General features: G+C 39.0%; 1 long non-coding RNA gene across 1 annotated transcript; it reads left to right on the top strand.

Annotated features, from left to right (window-relative positions):
• The first annotated feature begins 8,944 nt into the window (after positions 1–8,944).
• LOC106965558 (uncharacterized) lies at positions 8,945–25,350 on the top strand. Its single transcript, XR_001428636.3, has 4 exons — positions 8,945–10,854; positions 14,857–14,995; positions 15,411–15,551; positions 25,164–25,350. It is a non-coding gene; the product is annotated as an uncharacterized LOC106965558 (long non-coding RNA).
• Positions 25,351–25,776: the final 426 nt, after the last annotated feature.

Below are 25,776 nucleotides of genomic sequence, written 5' to 3'. Positions count from 1 at the left end.
CATGGCTAAACCACTTAGTGAGTTGGATTTAGGGGACTCACTAAGACTCTAGAGCCTGCTCATCTTAGATCACTAATAAAATTAATGTACATTCTACATGTGTCGCTCTCATTCAGATTCAGGGATATTAGCCATGAGACATAAACAACTAGTATGTCTGTCTGTCTGTCATTCTTTTCCTAATCCCCTCAACTTTGTTCATTTTCCATCCACTCAGGCCTGAAATCATAAAAACTTTCTTTGAATTATCTCCATCATAGTCTAACAATAATCCCATCCAATTAATTTTTCCTTCTTATTCTTCCTTTCACCTAAGTCTGGGCCTTGAAGATATCACAATTATGTGGTGACAAAGTATTTCCAAGTACAAATTGATGTGATTACACACGCCCCACTCCTATTCCACCTCAGTCACTCATTTACTCCCTAAGAGCCCCCCCCCCCCCAGATGAGCGTTAGACAGGCACCCATTGCCACTGTGGACTTAACGCAGAACCAGCAAAAGTGGAAAGTCATTATTCTTAATTTCAAAACCTGATACTGATAGATTCAATCCACATGTGTGACTTTCCCACCTAGTCTAAAGAAAGAATCTCCAAGCTGGAAAAGAAGGCAATCAAAGGAGGGACTACCAGAAAAAAAGAAATAAATACAAGTGTAAGAGTGGTGCCCTGCTTCTGCCCCCTCACGACGAGGCCTGAGAAAGGACACTGCCAATCCTCTTATTTATGTTTGGGGACCCATGCAAAGAAAGTTGTTCTGTTCGAGTAGGGCTGGGAGATAGCAGACAGTAAGAGTGGGGACAAATTCCCCTCTTCCTCCTCTCATGCTGCCATCATTAAGAAGAACCTGCCAGGTGAAAATGGTGACATGGATGCATTTAGATGCTAGCCGGAGACAGTCTACCTAGTGTCATGAGCTGGAGTGGTGTGGATGGTATCAGAAATCTCCCATGGCCCTCTAGTTCTGAACACTGAGATCGTCTAAGACAGGGACCTGCAAAGGTCCTCACCATCTGAATAAGGGCACATCTCAGAAGGAAGATTCTGTGTGGACAGTCTCTGCTCCCAGTGTCTGTCCCATGCCTATGTAGAGGACCACAAGATGAGTGAAATCGTGAACAGGCTTCACCATAGTGTGGAGAAAGTTAAATGGAACATCTCTTTTGTCTACCTTCCCACTCCTTTCACCCTATCCTGAAATGATGGAGTTAAACACCCTGAAAAAAAAAAAAAACACAGAATAAGACTTGTTTTACCTGGAAGTGACTCGAGTAAATTTTATCCAGCAAGAAAAATGGAGCTGAGCTCCAGAAATTAAAATGAATTATAGAAAATGAAGACAGTTATGGGTCTTGTTTTTGTTGTTGCACACTTGACTAAGACCTTTAGAATTTGTACCTGCTACTTTCATATTACTAAAATATCTTTTTAATAAGTTCCCTGCCTCTATCTTACATACCACTGTCAAATTAATCTTCCTAAATGCCTACTTTAACAGTGCACTTGATGACTTCCTATTGCTTTCAGGATGAAGTCCAAGCTCCTCATCCCTGAGGCATTGTGAAAGGCCCCACACCATCTGCTTCCCAACTACTTTTGAACATTTTACCTCCTGCCATTTTCAGTAGGAATCCTCTGTTCCCAGAAAGCCACCCCTCTGACTTCCAGCCTCAATGCCTTTGTTCAACATCTTCTCTTACCACCTTCATCACATCTAAAGTGTTCTCCCTGCTTCTTTTATAGAAATCTCAACTTACTTCATAATTTGCTTAAAAAATTGTTTTTACAGTCCATCCTTGCAGTTTTCTGAACACATCTATCCATTTGCATTCTACTACATGGTAAGAAAAGTAGTGATGAGTTGCCAGGGGAAATGAGAGGAATACCTCAAGATGGGGCTATCAGAGAATGCTTCCTAGAAAGTGTGCATATATGTTGGGTCATAAAGGCAGGTAAGATTTATATATATAGGGATGGCAAAGATGGGGGAAAAGCAGTCTATAGGAAGAGATAAAATTATAGGCAAAGATATTTTCCATACATTTAGGGATTATTGAGTGGTTGAATCAAGCGCAAGCTTGATTTTCTTAACTCCTAAAAGTTATTTTCTTAACTCCTAAAATATTTATTGTCCGTTCCACAAGTTTAGTATGTAACTGATATCTCTGTCTATACCATATCACCTCTCTCTATATACCACATTTTGTAGGTTATGTATCAACCTACCTATTGGAATGTCCAGGTACACGTACATGACTTGTCTCCAAGTAGGAAAACATTGCTTGGCATGTTTGGGATGTCTTATCACAGATAATTTCTGATGAGTATCACCACCTTAACCAATGATAATACATGAAAAGTAAAGGAAACTTGGAATCTGTGTCTGAGCACTGACCTCTCAGTAGCACTAATTGTCATTTATTTCTCATTTAGAATTTCTAGGAAATGAAATATCTAAGGTGTCAGATGTATAGATAGTCAGAATTAACAATGATAATTACAGAATCTGGAGGTAATAAAAGCAACTAGAGAGAAGATAGTGGACATGGAAGAGAGAACAAGATGATCCAACATGAGTATAACTGGTTATATAGATACAGAAAACTAAAACAAACAAAACAAAATAAGATGGTGCAAACATATAACAAAGATTTTTCTAAGTGAATTATTCAATAGAACTTGTGATACACAATATCACTGCTGACAGAGTCAGTTCTTCTGGGAAGAATGTTGGGCCCCTAACGTTACAAATTGAAGAATTGAAACTTTTTCCCCCCATGGAAAAAATAAATACCAGCTAAATTCTTTTAGGTTTAGTTCAAGTAAGTTTTGAGTTGAATGAGCTTTTGTAGGCTGATTTAGGTGCAGAATCAATGTTTTTAGAATAGTTTCTATGTGGATATATGTTCTGAGTGTCAAAGTCCTTAGAAATAGACTTCTAGAACATAAGTCACTTTTTCATTTGGAAGCTATCTATATTTCTTTTGTAATGGCTTCAGAGCCTAGCATAAAATTATATGTAGAACAGGAATCTAGTAAATACCTGTTGGGGGAAAAAAAATGAATGTATGCAGGTGCTTAATTCTGAATTCACTGGGTGAGACTAGTAATGGTTTGTGTACTGGATGGGAAATGCTCACATTCTTCAAATGATAATTATGAGAAATCACAAGCACAAAATACCTACTACATACTAGAAATTTTAATAAATCTTATCATAACAGGTCAGAAATAATTGTCTCCTCTTGGAAGCCACTGATGGGACAAAACTTTGACATGGATCTGCAGAGTGAAAGGAATGATTCAAAGGACTCTGGAAGTAAAATGCATCTGGGAATCCACAACATTTGTTTCATTTATTCATTCATTCATTTGCATACATTTATGTATATTCTTTCATCTATTTATCCAGCCTATGTATTAGTTTTCTACCACGACAGTAACCAATATCACAAATTTAGTATTTTAATATAACACTATATAACATATAGTACCTTACAATTATGTAGGTTAGAAGTACAGGTGAAAATCAAAGTATCACCTGCCTAGGATCTCATGTGGAAGCTCAGAAAAGAATCTTGTAAACTTATAAACCCATTCAGGTTGTTGCCAGAATCCAGTTCCTTACAGATGTAGAGTGAGGTTTTCACTTTCTTTCTCACGGCCAGCTGGAGATTTCCCTTAGCTCCTAGATATCCGTCTCTGATCCTTGCTTATGGCCTTCTACATATAGGAACCAACAACTGGGCAGTCATCCTTCTCATACTTGGAATCTCTCCGACTTCCTGTTACCAGGATAATTCAGGAAATGGTCCACACCATCTTAGGGTTCATAATCGGCATTATATCTGCAAAGTCCCTGTGAATGTAACACATTCACATCCAGGGTGTGAACTTCTCTGGAGGGCCATTCTGCTTACCAAAGCCAACAGTAATTATTTTTGCTATGGACCTTTTCTATTTTCAATAAATTCTATCTCAATGAATGGAGGAGGAGGGCTGCTCAGTAACCTTGTCGAAGCCCTGCCGAGAAGTGACCTCTTAGCCACAGGTTTCATGAACAACCTCACATTTTAGCCATTAAAAACAAAACAAAACAAAAAACAAAACTCATTTCCAACCCTGAACTATGTTAGTAGTTTTCTACTGGTTATTTAAAAAATTATCAAAGTGTATTTTTTAGCTTATAGAATCATAAATAGCCGACAGAAATTGCACACAAATATATAATAAGGATGTGACTTGTGTAACTAATTATTGCTAAATCTTCTACCTTGTGGGGAAGTGGGGATTCTCATACACTGCTACTGAAAGGTAAATTTCTGGAGTGTGATTTGGCAACATATAGAAAAGCCCCCAAATATGTATAGTCTTTAACACATAAATTGTCATTCCAGGAATTTCTCTGAAAGAAATAACAATGGAGGGGCACCTGGCTGTCTCAGTCAGTAGAATGTGTGACTCTTGATCTCAGGGTCTTGAGTTCAAGCCCCATATTGGGTGTAGAGATTACTTAAAAGATAAAAAATCTTAAAAACGTATATTTAAAAAAAAGAAATAACAGCAGCTATGGATAAAGCTTTCACTACAAATATAGTCAAATGAACATATATGAATGTAAAGTAAAAAAATAACGATATAAATATATAAGAAAATGGTTACAAATTATGCTTCTTCCATACAATGAAATGATGTCTTATGACAAAACTCGTTGACAGGTTTGGAGATCTGACTTCACAGGGAACCTGTGTCCCCAAATCAGGCCAAACCTGGGAGAGCTAGATAGGGCCCAAATTTTTCCTTGCCCAATAAACAAAAGAAGAAATATCTACATGGTGAATCTGGGCCAAGTTCTAGTATAAATCAAGAAGCATAATTTCCCTTATCCCTGGTGGGACATAGTTGTGGTGAAAGACCTTGGACCATAACAGGTCTTGAAAACTCCAGAACATCACAGGCAACCTGCCCAAGTTTCGTGAGGGAGAAGCCAGACCGGGAGAGACTTTGTCGTCATGATTCCTACAAGGACCAACAATTGAGAACCCGGCAGGTAGGAGTATAATTCTATGCAGGCTCCCTGGAACTTTTAGATGCAATCCTAGGGCAGGGAAAAATCATGAATTGACTGAGATTAGTTTCTGCTACCAGTAGAATGAGAAATAAAAGTTAAGGTGAATTATGGAAAATACATTGCATTTCTTGCATATCTGAGATTTCTACACACAACACATGAACAAAGACTGGAAGCAGATATTCTATAACAGTGATGGTAGCTATCACTCTAGGTGTTATCATTATGAGTGATATTGACTTTATTGTTTGGAATTTTCATTTGTAAAAATAATGGAATATGTGTGGGTCTCAAATGTGGAAGAAATAATATAATTCTTTATTTTCTCATATACTCTAATAGAAGCATCAGCCCTATCTAGCACGGGCTCTACCTCAAATAGTCTGGAGCAACCCCCATGTTGAATCAAGCTTCTGAGCCTTATGCTACGTAAATGTGTATATATGTGTGTGTGTAGAGGAGGGCCCCCCATCATCATGCAGTTTTCTGTCCATGCTGTTTCCATGTGTGTCATCCACTGTCACCCACCCCATAGTTCCTAGAATTTAAAAAAAAAAACACAAAAAAACCTTTTTTTCCCCCAAAATTAAAGTTTATTTATTTATCTTGAGAGAGAGACAGAAAGCATGAGCGGGTAACGGGCAGAGAGAGAGGGAGAGAGAGAATCCCAAGCAGGCTCTGCACTGTCAGTGTGGAGCCGAATGTGGGGCTTGAACTCACAAACTGTAAGATCATGACCTGAGTTGAAACCAAGAGCTGGATGCTTAACTAACTGAGCCACCCAGGCACCCCTTCTTATAACCCTTTTTAATTCTGTAAGGACAGCAGTGATGTCCCTTTTTTCATTACTAATTTTGGTAGTTTAAGTTCTTTCTTTCTTTCTTTCTTTCTTTCTTTCTTTCTTTCTTTCTTTCTTTCTTTCTTTCTTTCTTTTTCTTTCTTGTCTTCTTCCTTCCTTCCTTCCTTTTTTTTTGTCAGTCTTGATAAAGGTTTGTCAATTTTATTGATCTTTTCAAAAAAGTAACTACTGGTTTGTTGATTTTCACAATTATTCTTCTATATTCTATTTCATTCATTTCTGTGCTAATCTTTATTATTTTCTTCCTTGTATTTGTTTTGGGTATAGTTTTTTCTTCTTTTTCCAGTGTCTTAAGGTGAAAACTTAGGTCATTGATTTGAAGTCTTTCTTTCGTTTCAAATATAGGTGTTTACAGCTATAAATTTCTCTTTAAGCACTGTTTTGACTATATGCCATAAGTTCGATGTTAACTTAAATCAAGTTAGTTTTAACACTAACTCGGTTTCAATAAAATTGAGAGAAACTGGCTCAAATATATCTGTATTCCTTTTCCCTTCCTTTGTGCTATAATTGGCATATAAATTACATCTTTATGCATTATAAATCCAGCAACACAATTTTGTAAATATTGTTTATGGAGTTGTTTTTTGAATCAGATAGAAGAAAAGAGTTACAAAAAATACACTTATATTGCCTCTTATATTTACCTATACAATTACACTTACTCACGCTCTTTATTTCTTCGTGTGGATTCAAAGAAATGTTGAGTGCCTTTCCACTTCAGCCTGTATGGCATCCTTTATTATTTCTTGCAGGGCAGGAAGTTGTCTACTAGCAACAAATTTTCGGTTTTTGTTTGTCTGAAGATATGTTAATTTCACCTTCATTTTTGATGCATAGTGTTGCTGGATATAAGATTGCATTGACAATCTTTTTCTATCAGCACATAAATATATTTTCCAAGGGCTTTCTGGTTTCTATAGTTTCTGATGAGAAGACAGCCCTTAATCACATTGAGGATCCGTCGTACATTATGAGTCATTTTTCTCTGGCTCTTTTCGAGATTCTCACGTTTGTCTTTGTCTTTCAACAATTTGACCAGGTATCTATGTATAGAGCTCCTTGAATTTATCAAGTCTGAATTTACTGAGCTTTATTGATGTGAAGGTTAGCTTTTAAATCAAACTTTGGAAATTTTCAGCAATTATTTCTTCAAATATTCTTTCTGCCCCATTTCTCTTTCTTCTCTTTCTGAGATTCTTATTATGCATTGTAGTACATTTCTTGCTGTATCACAGGTCTCTCAAGCTCTGTTAACTTTTCTGCCTTCTATTTTCTCTCTGTCCCTCAGACTGTACAATATCAATAGACATATCTTTAGGTTCACTGATTCTTCTTCCAGTTCAAATTTACTGTAGAAACCCTCTAATGGATTTTTAATTTTATTTGTTGTATTTTTAAACTCCAGGGTTTCTGTTTGGTTCTTTTGATAATTTCTTTGTATTGTTATTCTCTATGTACTGACATATAGTTGTCATACATTACATTAATTCTTTAGATTTTGTTTCCTTTAGTTCTTTGAACATACTTACTGTAACTGATTTAAAGTCTTTGTCTAGTAAGGTCAACATCTAGGCCCTCTCAGGGGCAGTCCTGTTGACTGCTTTATTTTCTATGTACAGCCACACCTTCCTGTTTCTTTTCCTGTTTTATAATTTTCTATCAACACCTGCATATTTTATATACTATAATCTGGTAACTCTGGAAATAAGCTATCCCCCCCACTCCCAGCAGAATTTCATGTTGTTACAAAGCGTTTTTTGTTGTACTTGTCATTGTTGTTTTTTCTACTTGTTTGTTTAATGACTTTCCTGGACTAATTCTGTATTCCTTGTGAGGCACAGCCACTGAAATCTCTACTCAATTAGTTTAGTGCTCAGGTGATGTTGGTCAGAAACTTTCTCAGCCAATTGGCTTGAAACAATTGGTTTGCACCAACAGATTTTCCACCCTTTCATGAGGGGCTCTCTGTGTGTGTGTGTGTCTTTTGAGAACACCTCCACCAGTCTTCTGCTTATGCAAAGCCTCAAGAACCACAGGCTAAAGACTACCATTCTCTCAGATCTTTGCTAGACATGGCTCACAGCCCTACCCCTGTGTGTGGCCTTCAACATCCCCAAGGGCATGACAAAGTGTTTCAAAGCCCCTTTGGACATCTCATTCCCCAGAACGGCCTTTTCACTTTTTTGCCAACTCTTGTCTGCCCCAACTATGAAGTATCACAGCCTCATGTAGAGGTGATATTAGACAATTACTGATGGTTATTTTTGAAAATTGCTCTTGGGGTTCTGTGTCAGGTAAAATAACGGCAACACCCTGTGAATAGGGCTTTTCCAGGAAGCTGACAGACAAGTCAAAAAGGGAGAAAACTATGAGAATAGGACTTTATGAGGGGCTTCAAATCCAGTGTGCTTCCCCTGGGGCCTATAAGGCAGCTCGTTTTTGAGGTTATTGTGGAGTTGGGGAGATGAAAGAACAACACAGTTCAGCTTTTGAATTTAAAGTCTGACCGTTTATACCTTGACACACACACACACACACACACACACACACACACCCCGTTTATGTTTCCAACATTGACATCAGAAAAATACAAAGACAGATGGTGACTTAAATATCCCTATCCATTTGTTAAGGCCTACCTCAAGTGACCCCTTTTGGTTTTCTCATCAATTCTGTCTTCCCTCTGCTAATTTAAATTCTCCTTCCTTTTGCTTGGTCATACCCTTTTCATTTCACTTTTCAACCTGTGTTACTCTTATTTGTATGTGTCTTCCCAGTATTTGCACATATTGTAGGAACGAAAAAGAAAGGAGCAAATGGACACAATCACCTCCAAAAAGTGATAACATTCAAGAATAAGGTAAGAGGAAACCCTTCGGATTTTATTTATTTATTTATTTATCTATCTATCTATCTATCTATCTATCTATTTATTTTGATGATAATGCTTTTACAGTTTTAAAAAGATAACAGCTCTGTCTCTATGAAGAAACCATATGGTAAGAAGACCGCTCAGTAGTAGAGGGTTGGTTATAAGCATTCCTGGAAATGAGGCCTAATTTAGGTATGCCTACTATGTAAAGACTTACTCCTAGCCAGTTGGACAAAGGGAGAAAGGAAAGGAGGTAAAGAAGTGTGGACAGGGAAAAACGAAAAACCTGAAGCATGATTAAGTAGATCTATAGGTGGTACATTAGTGGTCCTCCCTGTTACCCATGGCTAGAACAGGCCTTGACAGTGTGTGCATCCTAAAGGAGGCATCATTCTGCAGTCAAGGGCACCCATATGGGTTATAGACTCAGCTCCTGGGAAGAAACAAAGGCCCTCTGTAAGGCCAGTCTTAGAACTCTGAGCCTATTTCGGTAACAAAGAATTTCACCTAAAATTACAAAAGATGACTTAATATGGAAGTGTGTCTTTTATAGATGTGGTATATGTGGAAGCCAAGTTTAGTCTCTTTTGATATTTAAACTGAATAGAAGTTTCTCTTTGGAACCATGCCACACTTGGAGCTTTATCTCCATGCTGCGGTGAACTCTTATTTCACATTAGAGGTCTACTGGTTTGCAGCCCGATCGAATGGAAAGGAATAGATTCTGAGTCAGAATATAAAGGATGTAAGAACAATGTAAAAAAATGGCCAAAGTGGGTTAAAAATTCTATGCCGTTCTCTTCAAGTCTAAGTCTTTTAGTTCTGATTAAAAAGATCACAGAGAATGAATTACTTAGATCCCTTCCTAAGGGGCTTGCTAGCTTAGAGACCACACTGATAAAAACCAGGAAGATTAACTACACTCCATTTCTGATATGTGGCCCAGACTCCCTTTGGGTGAATGATGGAGTCAGGCTTTGGTTACAAAGATCACCGACTAAGATTTTTCAGGTGTGGACAGGTAAGAATAAGCAAGAATAATGTACATGATGTATCCAATTGTGATCTTTCTTTATGTATGTAACTCTATGAAAATAATGATATAAATATGTATACTTGTTTATATTAATTTATTGGAATAAAAGTGGGAAAACATTAAAAAATACTCACACCAAGGCAGAGTAAATTTTATAATCATCAAACTTTGATCAATACATTTAATAGAAATTTATTTTTCTCATCATGACTAACTAGAAAATAAACTCTCCAATCAGTTTGAGTTTCCATTTTTGCTCAGAACCTTTCAGTGCACCTGGGTGGCTCAGTTGGTTAAGCTTCTGACTGTTGATTTCAGCTCAGGTCATGATCATGGTTTGTGAGTTCAAGCCCCGAATTGGGCTCTGCCCTGATAGTGTGAAGCCTGCTTGGGATTCTGTCTCTGCCTTTCTCTCTGTCTCTGTCTCTGTCAAAAATAAATAAACTTAAAAAATCAAAAAAGTTTTCCATTCTGCTCAGTCATTACATACACTGGAAGACTTTAGAGCAATAGGATATAAACAATTGTCACTTTGGGGGCACATGGTTGACTCAGTCAGTTAAGCATCTGACTTCAGCTCAGTTCATGATCTCACAGTTTGTGGGTTTGAGCCCCACATCGGGCTCTGTGCTGACAGCTCAGAGCCTGGAGCCTGCTTCAGATTCTGTGTCTCCCTCCCTCTCTGCCCCTCCCCTGCTTGGGCTCTGTCTCTCTTTCTCTCTCAAAAATGAATAAACTTAAACAAATTTTTTTTAAATAAATAAAAAGAAAAAAAATTGTCATTTTGGTCTATTGTGGCTTCAAGTAACAAAGCCTATTTTATTTGCTAACTTTAATTACTGTGGATGGTTTCTTATCTGTGCTTGCCACTGGCTAATCTTGTCCTTCTTGTCATGGTCTCAGATGACACTGGCTGACATTCAGAAGACATTGGATATCTTCTCTTCTAGGGCTTGGAATTTTTCTACCCAGCTAAGAAGGCAACAACCCCAAGATCCCTCCATGGAAATGGTACTGTCCTTCTGCTTGGCTTGCTTACTTGGTAACTGTATGAGTGTATCACTTATTCACTGGAAACGGACTTAACCATGGCAATTGCTTTGTTAAATCCTAAGTTCCCATATTTTACAATCATTCACAGTGCTTTACAGAATCCCTTTTTATCTAAGGGAGTTTTGCCCTGCCCTTTTCCCCTTTGAACCATATTTGTATTATTTAACCTTAGAGATAACATACTTATGAATATTCTACCCTCTCAAACTCACATTCACTTGTGAATTCCAGACACTTTGGGCTACAGTTGGAATGTCTCTATGTCCATGATATTAATTCCTCACCATTCAAAGGGCTCTTTCATCTCAGTCTCAACTGGGCTCTTAGCAGTAAAGTCAGACTCTTAGAAGAGCCAAGTGAAAATGTAAATTGGTGTTCTTTTAGTTAACATCATTCTTGCTTCCCATTGATGTAAGCCTTCCATCTGGGTACTAGAATACAACAGTTTTTGGTGAGGACTGGAAGTGAGTCAAAAGGATGGCCTGTTGGCCAAACGATGGAAAAAAAAAAAAAAAGATGATTGGGAAAATGGGTATAAATTTCTAAGGTAGTGTCTCCCCTCCCACCAAAAAAATAAATGCTGCAAATGTTAGTTAAGTAAGGGACAATTGCATTTATTGTATGAATATAAAACTTTATAATACTTTATTGTTAAAAGTGCAAACCATAATCTGAGCTCTCAGTAAGCCATAATCACTGCTCACAGATCACCCACAACAAATATAATAATGATGAAAAAGTTTGAGGTATGAGAACTACCAAAACGTGACACAGACACACAAAGTGAGCAAATGCTATCCGGGCAAAAAAATGCTGCAAACAGACTTGCTGGAGGCAGGGTTCCCACAAGCCTTCAGTCTTTAAAAAACACAATATCTGCAAAGCATAGAAAGGCAAAACACAAGAAATGAGGTATGCCTGTTTTTCATATTGTGAATATACTTGTTAAATATGAAAATGTTAGGCACTATGCTTAGGGAAAAAGAAGAAATTGAAAACTGCTCATAAAAAAAAGAAAATTGCTCACAATCCCGTCACTTGTAAAATTTGGGGTGCTGGCCTATTTATTTCCAGAATGCATGGTATTCACAGTTGAAACATCGTGATACTCAACAGGGTGCAAATTATAAATATTAGGTAGATAACATTTCTCATTAAGGAGTTTCTAGCTTCCATTATTTGAATTTTAGCAAACATTTAAATTATGTCTATAAAAGTCTTCTTTCTGTATTCCACCTCTGTGTCTCCCTAAGTCCCTAAAGCCCAGTAAAATGTAGTCATTTTAGATATGGTTTATGTTTGAAATGACGACAGCTCTGAATACAAACAGATATTCATCAGCTAACAGTGGTTGGCAATCAAATGCTTATGAGGGCCTGGCAATTAATTCCTAAAATTTCCTGGGCAAAGATGTAGTAATACAAACCCCCAAACTTGCCCAAGCTGGCCACAATTTCCCCAAATGGCCCAAGGGCAAATTCAGAGTTGCCATAGTATTGCTCACTAGGGGAGATGCTGGCTCACAGGCAGAGGAACAAATGAACGCAGGGGCTAATCTGTGCCCTAAGTGAGGACATCTCTTCCCCATGGATCAAACAATGCCAGTTTTCCTCTGCCCTCCAGCAAAATTACACAAAGGGAAATTATGCCTGACTTATCCACAAGAGTTTTTGAGAGTAAATAATGAAAAGGCTAAGGGAAAATTAATAGATTCAGTTAATTTAAACCTTCAAAATAAAATCTGGCTGTTTCAAAAGAAAGGCAAATGAGCCATCTCAGATTGGGGAGACTGATACTCTGTCCTAGCAAAGAAATTTCGTTAGTGTTGAAAACAGTTTGGGAATAAATAAGCTGGCAGAGCTCTGCATGGTTCAGCACTGAAACTGATCTTACTTTAAATTTTACAAAGTTTCAAAAAGGTGGAAATATGGTAAAATGTCTAAAGGTGCACTTGACATCAGGCTCTCCTATGAATCAACTTGCTAAGCCAAATGGAAATAAGAGGTAGATCTTTTGAAGCTGAAATGAGTCATTGGGAGAGCTTCAGTCAGGGTGAGGAAGGACAAATTATAGGAATAGTGACCTAAACTGTGCTGCTCAGGTTACAGATTTATCAGGGAACTCCATTAGAATCTTATTTCGTGCTGTGCACCCTGTTAGATGCTTCCACACACTGTTTTAAAAATAATTCTCAAAATAGATCCTGCACAATTATGTATTCTCATTTTACATATAAAGAAATTGGGATTAGGACAGTGTAAGTCATGTAGCCAAGGTCAGAGAGCTAATAAGAGGCCCAGCCATCCTTGAACTGTCTTCATAGGCCTGTCAGTTTTAATCCCCAAAGAGGTGTGGAAAGTATCATAGACTTCACACCACATACTCTGGAACAAGCTCCTACTCTAGCAAACACTGTTGATACAGTTTTTTAGACACAATCTGAAGGAATATTTGAAAGCAAATAAATCTTAATCTTAATATCATAGTATTTTTCTATATGGAGTATAATATGTGTGATCGTAATGCACATCTCTTCCAAAAAAGATATGTTGGAGCTGGAGAAGGTCCAGTGATTGGCAGGAAAAACAAATCTGCTCTTAGGAAGTGATGTCTGTTCAACTAAGTGTATCTGTGATTGTATGCTGCTTAACAACATAATCACAGCAACAAAATAAGTTCAAGGGCACTGTTATAATAGTCTTTCATATAAATATTAATTTGCACCTCCTTCTGTCTTCTCTTTTCAAACCTGAAATGGATATCTGCTGTTTTTGGCCTCCTTTCCCCAACTAGTGTCTATTTGCAGATATGCTTTGCTTTTGAGCAGTCTTCCCCTCCTCCTGCACTTGGAGTTCATTTGCCCATGTTCTAAGCACAAAAGGGATGACCCAGACTGACTTGTCCGTTCTCAGTGATTGGCTCCGTTTGTTGTGTGACTCAGGATGGTCAAATCAAAGTGAACCTGTTGTATTAGTTTCCTGCATCCGCTCTAAAGGATTCCCACAAACCTGGTGAAAACAACAGAAAACTCACTCACAGTTCCTCTGAAATCTATCTCACTAAGGCCAAAATTAAGGTGTCAGCTGGGCAATGCTCTCTCTGGAGGCTCTAGGGGAGAATCTGCTCCTTGCCTCTTCCGGCTTCTGGCGGCTGCCGACATTCCTAGACGTGTGGTCACATCACCTCCATTTCTACCTCCATGGTCACATTACTTTTCCTCTTCTGTGTGTGCAAAGTCTCCCTCTACCTTCTTCTTCTAAGGACATTTGTGATTGCATTTAAAGTACACCTGGAAAATTCAGGGTAATTTCCCATGTCAAGATTCATGGGACACCTGGGTGGCTCAGTTGGCTAAGTATCCATGTCTTGATTTCAGCTCAGGTCATGATCTCACAGTCATGGTATTGAGCCTGGCATCAGGCTCCACACTGAGCGTGGAGCCTTCTTGGGATGCTCTCTTTCTCTCTCTCTCTGCTCCTCCCCCACTTGCTTGTGTGTGTGTGTGTGTGTGTGTGTGTGTGTGTGTGTGTGCACTCTCTCTCTCAAAAAAAAAAGAAATTTTATTTATTAAAAAAAAATTTTTTTTTACATTTATTTATTTTTGAGAAACAGAATGAGACAACGTGTGAGTGGGGAAGGGGCAGAGAAAGGAGGAGACACAGAATCTGAAGCAGGCTCCAGGCTCTGAGCAAGCGGTCAGCACAGAGCCCGACGCGGGGCTTGAACCCACGAACTGTGAGATCATGACCTGAGCTGAAGTCGGACGCTCAACTGACTGAGTCACCCAGGCGCCCCAAGAAATTTTAACATAATCATATTTGCAAAGACTTTTTTTCCATTATAAAATAGTATTTCCTGGTCTCAGGAATTAGGACCTTTTATCTTTGGGTGGCCATTGTTCAGCCTACTACAGCTGGGCAGAAGTAATGAAAGGAAACGTCATTTTTATTCTGGACTCAGGCGCTGAGTGTATGATCCTGCAGACATATTGCCACCAAGGGAATACCTGCCTGAGAAGGACCAGAAGGAGAAAGTGGAGCCCAATACAGAAGGAGTGGGGACCTAACGATATACTTTCAGGTGTCTCTCAGGGTCTCAGGTAGGCCAGCCTCTTGACATCAAGTTATTTGAGCTAGTAAATTCCCTTTTTGCTTAAGCCAGATTTTTTAAAATTTTGCCTAGAGAAGGACTAGCATAAATTGCATCTCCACTATTAAAGTGTATCTTCCAGAAAAATACCTCGCATTAGGCCCATTTCATAATCACAGGGGATTGGAAAATTTCTACTTAAACCCAATATTTTGGAATACATGTGCGTGCCTTTTAGGAACACTGACTCTGAGCGGAAGGTAGAATCAAGTTGTTCCTGAGTGCTGTCGGGTTTTGTTTTGTTTTGTTTTTTTTTTTTACTTTTTCCATTGTTCAGAAATGCTTCTTATTCTCTCCTTTCATGCTGTTTTTCTTTCCACATCACCTGACTCCCACTCGATTTCTTTTCCTTTCTCACTTCAAAGGTTTCCTAATTGAAATGTGCCTAAGCAATTGAAATGTGGTACCTCAGTGAATTACTGTCAGACACCGTAACCTTTCGACCAGTTAGAATCTTGTTGTGAGAGGAGACCGTGTACGTTGGTGAAAGTTTAGAAAAAAGAATCGTAAGTAATTTCACACTGGTAAAGTTCTATAGGATAAGAAGATAATTTTTAAAAAATTAAAAAAGTATCCATTGACGACTTAATTTACCTTTTGTATTTGTTCTACCTATTGACAATGAATATTTGTGATATAAAATATTCTGAGCATATACGGTAAAATATATGTTGCAGGGACAGAGATTTGGAATAATGTGAAGCAATGTAGCTTTCAAGATTTAATTTTTAGAAGATGGCCTTTAAAAAGTTTCTTCCAGCATTGCTACTGACAAGATGGAGGAATCTGGGCTAGGCAGGTAGACGTGTGGCAGGTTTGTGACCAGGTGAAAACTAGATTAAGGGGGCTCACCACCAATGTTTATCCAGAGGGGGGGTCGCTAGGCTGTTTTTCATTTGATGTGTTAATTAATAACTTAAATCAGGCTAGAATGGTATATTTGTCAAGTTCAAGTGTGACATGTGTTAGGGTCAGGCGTAAGGCAGGGTAAAGATAGGAGTCAGAGGCTAAAAAATGTTAGCAGTCAAAGGCTTTATTTGGGAACTAAGGTCTCGGGCGAGGTTCCGTGACTCAGGGAGAGAGAGAGAGAGAGGAGTCAGGGAAGTCGCCCCCAGGTGTGGTGGGGTGGGGTTTTTAAGCTGCAGCGGTTCCGGGTTTAGGTCCGGGTGGGCCTTTTTCGTGTCAGGTCGTGCTGTCCCTGGGTGATTGGTTGACCTCCAATTCGTTCTGGCACGCTGCTAGGGGCTTTTCATTGGGTTGCGCTGGCAAGATGGCCGTCCCCTCTACTGTGGTTCCAAGGACATCCTAACAACATGAACTGGGAGAACAAAGATTATATATTGAATGACCGAATCCAAAATGAAACCGACAAGCTGGATCTTGAACTAAATCTAATGAAACCAATTTGAAGTGGCCTCTACTGTAGATTAACATGTAGCTTCACAAACCCAAGATGAGGAAACTATGGACTAACAGCACTTTCTTAAAAAACAAGCAAACAAACAACTTAATTTTGGTTAATTTCTTGATCGACATGAGCCAAAAATGTGAAAAAGTTACCCTGAGAGTTAACTGAATCATGGTTTTTGGACAGATCAGCAGAGTCCAGGCCTGCAGGAACGACCTTGGACCTCATCTCCAGAGTGGTCACTGTACTTGCAGTGAGACTCAAGTAAAGGATGTTTGGTCCAAAAAAACAGTGACCTGGTGATGAATGGCAGGAAACCATGCCATTTGAGGCAGTACTGAAAGAACAAGGACGTTTAGTGAGAAAAATTAGAATTCTCAAATCTTAAAGTGTGTTTTCAAAATTTTAAACTATACGGGTTTCCAGGCCCCATTGTCAGAAATTTGGATTCAGTAGTGAGGTGAGAGCCTTCACGAATCTTTTCAAACCTCTCCCAGGCAACAATCAGACAGATTAATTCTTAAAACTCAGATTCTAGGACTTCCGGACTATCTTCTAACTTCCTTTATGCTCCTAAGAATTTTCGCTTCCTGAACTGTACATGTACTTAAAAATATTCCTTACAATGGATCTCTCCTTAAATATACATAATGTGTTTACTTTTTGCCAAATACCAAGTTAGATTCCAGGGGATTGCTACAGTTTCTCACACCCTGCCCTGACCCCCAAACCTCTACTCACTTGAGGAACTTTAGAAAATACCACACCCAGCAAGCAGCCCTGGAGACTGAAAATACCAGGTGGGGCCTGAGAATCTGTCATTTCCGGAAAGCTTCAATGATACATAGAATGTCACATTCAGTGAGCCCTTTCATTTGCTAAAGAACTTTGTCTTTTGTAAATGGACAGGTTTTATTTCAGGCCCTGCTTAGGTATCAACAAAGGCTAAAAGGTTAACCAACACCATTTGGTTAATGAGTTACAGTTCTTTTTTTTTTTTTTTTTCATTTTTTTAAATGTTTATTTTATTTTTGAGAGTGAGAGAGAGCTTGAGCGGGGGAGGGGCAGAGAGAGAGGGGGAGACACAGAATCCAAAGCAGGCTCCAGGCTCTGAGCTGTCAGCACAGAGCCCGACGCGGGGCTGGAACTCACCAACTGCAAGATCATGACCTAAGCGGAAGCTCAACCAACTGAGCCACCCAGGCGGCCCAAATCAGTTCCACATTTCCATATGTGGTGGGTGTCCACCGACCCTCTACACATCTGCATGTGGCACAGAAGGATCTGGGGGATCAGATCTATCATTTGTGCCCTTTAGTTGGTCCTCAGGATTTCACGTGTGTCAACCCCATTACTGCTGATGTGAGTTATATGCACTCAGCTAGGGAAGAGATCCTTGATAATTGTGGGATTCTGTGTTTGAAAAGCAAAGTCACATTTACTGTTTCAGACTTTTGTGAAGCCTTCCTGGCAGCCTTATTAATTTGCTCTTATTTTGGTAATCACTGTTCTTTCGTCTGAGTGGTTATTTTAAAATGGGAAAGGAACCTAAATTAGTATTTTACATCTTAAGACATACATTTGCATCCGTCATAAACTTTAATTTATACTTTGGCCAAATAATTTTAACAGTTGCTATAAAATCAGTTATTTAATAATAGTTTTTACTACCATATTGAATGCAGCAGGAGACAAGCTTAATAGCCTCGTGTCCACAACAAATTTCTAGCTATTATTCGTACATCCCACATGCCTTTGACAACTCCACAGACTAGTCAAATTCCCACTGATTGCATTATTTGAATCTTGGTAAAAACCAGTTTACCATGTGCACACAGTTTTTTAGTGACTACATCTGTTTTCCAACCTCAATTTCTTTTGCTTTCTCAGAGTTACATCATTATAAAAAGTACTGTTATTTTCAATAGAATAATTTTCCATAATCATATATGTGCCCCTTAATAGGACATCTGGAATTCAATTCTAAAGCACAAAGAGGATAATGTGTGTAAATGAAATACACTTAACATTTATATTTATATTAGTAAACATAAGAGAAGATTTCTTCAAGGGGGTTAAAATTAAAAAAGCACACTTTAGACACATGCCAGGACAGTTCAGTCAGAAATTTTACATTGGGCAATTTAAGGAAAAAAAAAAAAAGGTAAAATAAGAAAGTATAACAGTGTAACACTAACTTGATCTCTGTTTTTGGCAACTGGCTCTTTAAAATTATGTTCATTTGCTCAAAAGCATAAATACAATTTAAAGTGACTTATCCAAACCTGAGATAACTTTATCTGAATTTAAGAAACTCGAAAATTACTAAATCCAATTAAGGGACATACTCAACTTATTTAATTCGTATCTTCCAGAACACATAACACACAGTGCAGTTCTTGACATGTGGAGACAGAGTACAATATATGAGTGAATAAATGTAAGAACTTGTCAAAAAGTTAAGACTTTTTGAACTTGGATTGTAGGTTTAGCTGACACACTTTTTTTTTCATTGATACAATGACCCTTTATTTTTTAATTTATTTAATTCAATACGTACTGATTGAATACTCATTATAGGTGTTTAGGATACAGCAGAGATTTACTGTTTTTCCTAGGATTATCCATTAATTGGTTAATTAATATTGACGTGTAGTTGACACACAATGCTACATTAGCTTCAAGTGCACAACACAGTGACCCAACAACTACATGTCATTCCATGCCCACCACAAGTGTCACCATCGTCCACCCTCAATTTATTATATTTCCTAGGCTGTACTTTTCATCTCCACAACTTATTTATTTTATTACTGGAAGTTTGTGTCTCTTAGTCCCCTTTTCCTGTTTTACCCATCCCCATCCCCACCATGCCTGCCCCTCTGGCAACCACCAGTTTGTTCTCTATTTATGAGTCTGTTTCTCTTTATTCATTTTTTAGATTCTACATATAAGTGAAATCATATGCTCTTTGTCCTTCTCTGTCTGACTTATTTCACTTAGCATAATACCCTCTAGGTTCTTCATGTTGTCCCAAATGAGAAGCTCTCATTTTTTTTTTTTTTATGGCTGAGTAATATCCCATAGTGTATATATACAGCACATCTTCTTTATCTACTCTTCTGTCAGTGGATACTTGTGTTGCTTCCATATCTTGGCTATTTTAAAAAATGCTGCAGTAAACATAAGGGTGTATATATCTTTTTTTTTTAATGTTTTTATTTATTTTTGAGACAGAGAGAGACAGAGCATGAGCAGGGGAGGGGCAGAGAGAGAGGGAGACACAGAATCCGAAGCAGGCTCCAGGCTCTGAGCTGTCAGCACAGAGCCCGACGCGGGGCTCGAACTTACAGACCATGAGATCATGACCTGAGCCGAAGTTGGACGCTCAACCGACTTAGCCACCCAGGCGCCCCTATATCTTTTTGAGTTAGAGTTTTCATTTTCTTCGGATAAACACCCAATAGTGGAAATACTGGATTATATGGTATTTCTGTTTTTAATTTTTTGAGGAATCTCCATACTGTTTTTTCACAGTGGCTGTATTAATCTACATTCCCACCAATGGTGCCTGAGGGTTCCTTTTTCTCCACATCCTCTCCAACACTTGTTATTTCTTGTCTTTTTGATTCCAGCCATTCTGACAGGTGTAAGGTGATATCTCATTGTGGTTTCGATCTGCATTTCTCTGATTAGTGATATTGAGCATCTTTTCATGTATCTTTTGGCATTTGTATATCTCCTTTGGAAAAAAAGTCTATTCAGATCCTCTACCCATTTTCAACCAGATTATTAGTGGTTTTTTTGGTGTTATTTATATATTTTGGATACTAACCCCTTATCAGATACATCATTTACAAATATCTTCTCCCATTCAGTAGGTTACCTTTTTATTTTGTTAATCGTTTCCTTTGCTGTGCTTTTTATTTTGGTATAGTCCCACTAGTTTCTCTTTGTCTTTGTTTCCCTTGCCTGAAATGACATATAAGAAACATGTTGCTAAGGCCAATGTCAAGCTGGCATCAATTCTTGACAAATGAAATACTTTTCAATCTTTGAAAATTTGCCATGCCTCAAAATAGTGCGTGGAAACAAATGAAGACCAACCAAATGAGAATAAAGCGTATTTATTAAGATCTTGCTGTAGCAAGAGTGGCAGGTACCATCACTTGTGTTTGCCCAGGACACAAAGGCGGGTAGAGGACAGGGAAAGCTTTATGGTGGGAAGAAGACATGGCTTCAGGTTTGCCCTGCTTGGAGAATCATGGCATGGGGGAGCCGTAAGCAGACCAACTAGAAGAGAGGCATCCTTTGTGATTGGTTAGGAGTGCGAATTTGGCTTTCACTGGTTGGTCCTAGTTGGAAGCAGGAATAAAAACTAGAACAGCTGTCAGTTATTAATCAAGTTCTGGCCATTTGGAGCCTGATTTTCTACAAGGCTGAATTATAGCAGGTTGGCTCCCTGGGCTGGTTACTGTAGGTCATGGGTTGGTTTCCTAGACTGGCTGCTACAGGTTGTGGGTCAGAGTTCTGTTTTTATATTTGGTCTGGCCACTGCCCATTTGTAAATTCAGTGTCTCAAATGCTTAGAAATGGGGCAAATTGTATATTCCAATGAACAAGAACAAATTAGGGTTGAGAAACTATAATGTTTTCCCCTATAACAAAAATATAGTTTGGCAGTTTAGCTGAGTTTAAGGAATTGAGTTTATAGTTGTGTTATAGTTCCATATGCACAAAATCTGTAATGATGAGCACATTATGACAACACACACACACACACACACACACACACACACTTCCTCTTCTTAGGGGCAATTGCGTTCAACTCTTGGCCATTTCTTTTGATATTGATCTTCACATATCTAAATATCATGTTTCCATACTGCTAATTTAAGACTTTGCTATTGATTGTCCACCTTGGAAGATAAACATTCAGCTCTCTGTCATCATTACCTCTCACAACCACCACCCCTTTACCCCTACATGGTGGAACCACTACACTTCTGTGCTCCCATTCTCTCAACACACTTATGTCCTCATTTTGGTCAGATAAGTGTTTATTGTTCTGATCATCTAATTTCTATCGCTAGTTTATTCCAAACCCTACTTACCAATATCTAAATCTCCTCTCAGTATGTTTAAACACATTATTCTATTAATTTCATCTTCCTGGAGACACCTCTTACGGACCTGCTGACTCCATCCAGTCTTCCTTGGTCTTCCTCACAGCTGTCATCCTGAGATCTCCCTACATTATAGTCCTGAGAATTCTCTTTCTTGTGTTGAATCTCGTGTATCTCAAATGCTATGCCCTTTTGATGCTTGGTTTGCTGTCAGTAGTTTCCTTAGAAGGAGTTTATTGTTCTGAAACTTTGCATATTTGAACAAGTTTTAATTTCACCCTCACACTTCATTGTAGTATGGCCAGGAACGCAATTCCAGACAGGAAATAATTCCCTTGCAGAATTTTGACAGCTTTGTTCTATTGTTTTCTAGCCTTTTGAGTGCTTACTGAGAGGTTGAAGTCATTCTGTTTCACAATCCATTTCCTGAAGCCATTTTTTCCTTCTCTGGAAGCTTGTGGTATCTGTCCTTTGTCTCACTGTTCTGGAATTGCACCACCATGTGCCTTTGTCTAGGTCTATTTTCCTCCATTATGCTTGGCACTCAAAGGGCTCTTTGAATCTGGAGAGCTGTGTCCTTCATTTCTGAGAAACTTTCTGGCTTTCTTTGCCGAGGATTTCTTTCCCACAGTTTTCTCTTTTCTTTCCCTTTGGAACTTCATTTTCTGGATGATAAATGTTCCTCACCTAATACATTTCCTTTATTTCATCTCTTTGTCTTTCTGTCGTTCTTCCATAGGAATTAAATCTGTTCTCCTTTCACAAGTGGGTTCATCAGCTTTATTTCCCATCCTTCTTATTGAATCTTTAATTTCGGCTATTGTAGTTTTAATTTCCAGGAATTCATTTTTGTCCTCTGGATATTCCTTTTATATGGTAGCATCCTGTTCTTATTTGAAAGAGGCTCTATCTCATTGCTCTAAGAATGTTAGCAGTAGCTTTTTTTTAAGTTTTTATGTCTTTCTCCAATAACTGGTGTTGGTGTTTTCTGTTTATTATTGTTTTCGGTTAATATGATGTTTCATATTAGAGATTTTCCTCAGCTTTCTGGTAGTCTCTGGTTCTCTGCTCATATTTAAAAGCGGGCATTCGATTCACTGCTTTGTGGGCCTTTAGCTGCAGTGGGGGTGGGGGGTGAGGGGTAGTCTCAGCCTTGTAACAAATGTGCTCCTTTGTTGCGTGGTGGAAAGCCTTCCCCCTACCCCCTTTCATCACGAAACCCAAAAACGGCTCTGCAGCACCATCTGGATGACTTGGCCAAACTAAATCTCCCATCCAAGTACTAACCAGGCCCGACCCGGCTTAGCTTCCGAGATCAGACGAGATCGGGCGCGTTCAAGGTGGTATGGCCGTAGACTGGCCAAACTAAATCTCATGAATCTTCCTCACCTTTTTTTTTTTTAACCTTAATATTTAAATAACTTTTAGTTATTTTCAGCCAAAAAAAAAAAAAAAAAGTGGGGCATTTGATTCCCCCTTAGTGCCTCTGGGAAAGGATTTTTAACATCAGTACATGTGCTGTGGGTCCTGGGGTGGCCTCACAGCCCTCCGCTCAGCAACAGGGTCTTGCTAATTGGGTTGTCACTGGATGAAAGTGCTTGGGATTTAAAAGTTATTATCCCCTGGCTTTGCCCAACCTCAGTGACTTACTTGCAAGACTGACAGTGAAATGAACCATATAAATCCTGGGGGAAAAATAAATAAATAAAAGTGGGGCATTATTTTAGGATTGCAAACTGTACCTCAGTAGAGCTCTAAACTGGCAAAAGAAAAAGAAGGGGGGTTATGAAGCTGACAGGAAGTTCCAAGAATGTGGGTGAAGCTTGTCACCTTTAGTTAGCTACTGTATGGTTTCATTGTGGGAACCCCAAAGTCAGAATAACCCCAGGAATTATCTCTTGGTCTGGTCAGAGTCCTCAAAGAATCTTTCCACCTTCTATCTGGAGAGTACAAGCCTCGTTGTCCATGTTCTGGAAGCTGAATGGGAAAAATGGGTTTCAAAATTCATGCCCTACACTGCCGCATAAGCTCTGTCTTCAACATGGTAATTCCCACCCTTAGCTGTACCTGATGTCCCCAAGCAGTGCAGACACTGACTGTCATGACTTTGCCAGAGCATTAACCTTTAGCCTTTAGCCAGAGCAGATCAGCTGGCTACGTGAGGAAAGGATGACGTGGGTAGGTGGCTGTCAGCTCCATTTAAACCAACTTAACCAATCCTTCTGTTTGCAGCCCACTTTACCCCACTTCTTGAAGCCATTGGGTCTTTAGTGGTACAGATTGGGGTGGTTCTTGGGTTTCTCAAATGCCAGCTTACGATTTGTTTTCCCTTGTCCTGCTGGCTAAGTTGCCGGCCTTCTTCCTGCTTCCCCACTTTCAAAATTTAGTTGCCATTGCTTGTTCTCCCATTTATTGTCTTTGTGGCTTAATCCCATTTTCTTTCCCTTTTGCCTATGTCTATTATGATTATCATTATTTGGGGCTTTCGGGAAGAGGCAAAAGTAAAAGTGTGAGTTTGATATAACAGCTTTGACCCAAAGCACTGATAAATTTGTTGGCCTTACTGCTCTCAATATGTTTTCCTATAAAAAGGAAATGAGATACAGGCTCGTGATACCATTTATAAGATACAATAATTTTCATCTGTATACCACTTTACACCATATAAAGTTTTCACGTGAATCTCACTTCATTCGCCTGATACTTTCATGAGTCAGTTAAGGCAGATATTGTTGGTCCTTTTACCTAAATGGAAACCTAGGATTGGGGCTCCTGGGTGGCTCAGTCGGTTGATTCAGCTTGATTCCGGCTCAGGTCATGACGTCGTGGTTTGTGGGATCGAACCCCACATTGGGCTCTGTGCTGACTGTGTGGAGACTGCTTGGGATTCTCTCTCTCTCTCCCCCTCTCCCCCCCCCCCCACCTCTCTGCCCCTCCCCTTACTCACACTCTCTCTGTTTCTCTCTCAAAATAAAAATAAACATTAAAAAAAAAAACCCAGAAACCTAGGATGGTGGAGGTGCACGTGCCCAGGGGTCACCCTGCCAGCAAGGGGTGGCATTAGATGCAGAGCTTCTGTGTGCCACAGGGCCTAATGGAGCTGTTTGAATGAACAGAGGACAAGGAGAGCAAGGGAGCACCAGAGTTATTCTGGAAGCTGAAAATGTCCACATAATTTGACAAAAATGACAGTATTTGACAAGAATAAGAGATCCCAGCTTCTGTCAAGCCAACGGTTTAAAAAATCCCAGGTAAATCGATGGTTAGGGAAACAGAATGAAGCCTGGAAATTTAATCAAGATTTCAAGACACCCAATTGGATTCCCTGGTGAGGATGCATGTGACATAAGCCGTTATCTACGCACAAAGCCTTATTTCTTAAGGTTAAATACTGATTTTCTTAGTTGTCCTCTGGGAATCTTAGTACCTTCATGACCATTCTTCTATATTAAAGTAGCACCAAAACCTAAAGTGAACAGACAACATCAACTAGGATCTCTCTTTTCTGCTGAGGAAAAAATACAGGTAACTTTGGAATCTATCATCCTTCGTTGCTTTCTAATTCTGTTATTTTTTATCTTCAGCCCCTTATTCAATCAACTAACAAAGACCCATGGAGTACCCCGGTGGGGGCCCCAAAGAAGATGCAAAGAAGAAAAACACAATCTTTGCCCTGAAGGAGTCGTCATCTTTTGAGGAAACAAAACATCATGTCATAGTTATACTGTAGTGAGCTCAAGCTCTCAAACCCAATAAAATATGGGATATTCACATCCTGTCAAAATTTGTTATTGAAAACAATTCATTCATTCATTCATTCACTTCCTCAACAAAATTGAAGTACTTTCCTGGGTAGCTACTCAGTGACTATGGCTGACCCACTTAGATTAGTGCCATGTTAAATTTGGGGCGTCTCTGCTCTCAGAGCAGAGCTGTGGCAGGAAGGGGTTGGCTCTCCACCTCCTGTTCTCTTTGACATGAATTTTCACAGTATATCTTCCTCCTCTCTGAGGTGACACCATTCTGCCCTCTTAGTAGGGTTTGTAGTGGTGTGGCAAGGAGAAAAGGCAAGGAGAAAACTCTGCTTATTGGGAGTATAAAGAATATCATCCCTCCAACCTTGCCAAATGAATGAAGCATTTTGAAGGAAACAACGTGCTACGTAAAAAGATAAGAGGAGAGACCTGTATTTATTGG

Source organism: Acinonyx jubatus, chromosome D3 (genome assembly GCF_027475565.1).
Source record: "Acinonyx jubatus isolate Ajub_Pintada_27869175 chromosome D3, VMU_Ajub_asm_v1.0, whole genome shotgun sequence".
In the NCBI taxonomy this organism is placed as follows: domain Eukaryota; kingdom Metazoa; phylum Chordata; class Mammalia; order Carnivora; family Felidae; genus Acinonyx; species Acinonyx jubatus.
This window is presented reverse-complemented; position numbering and strand designations above follow the sequence as displayed.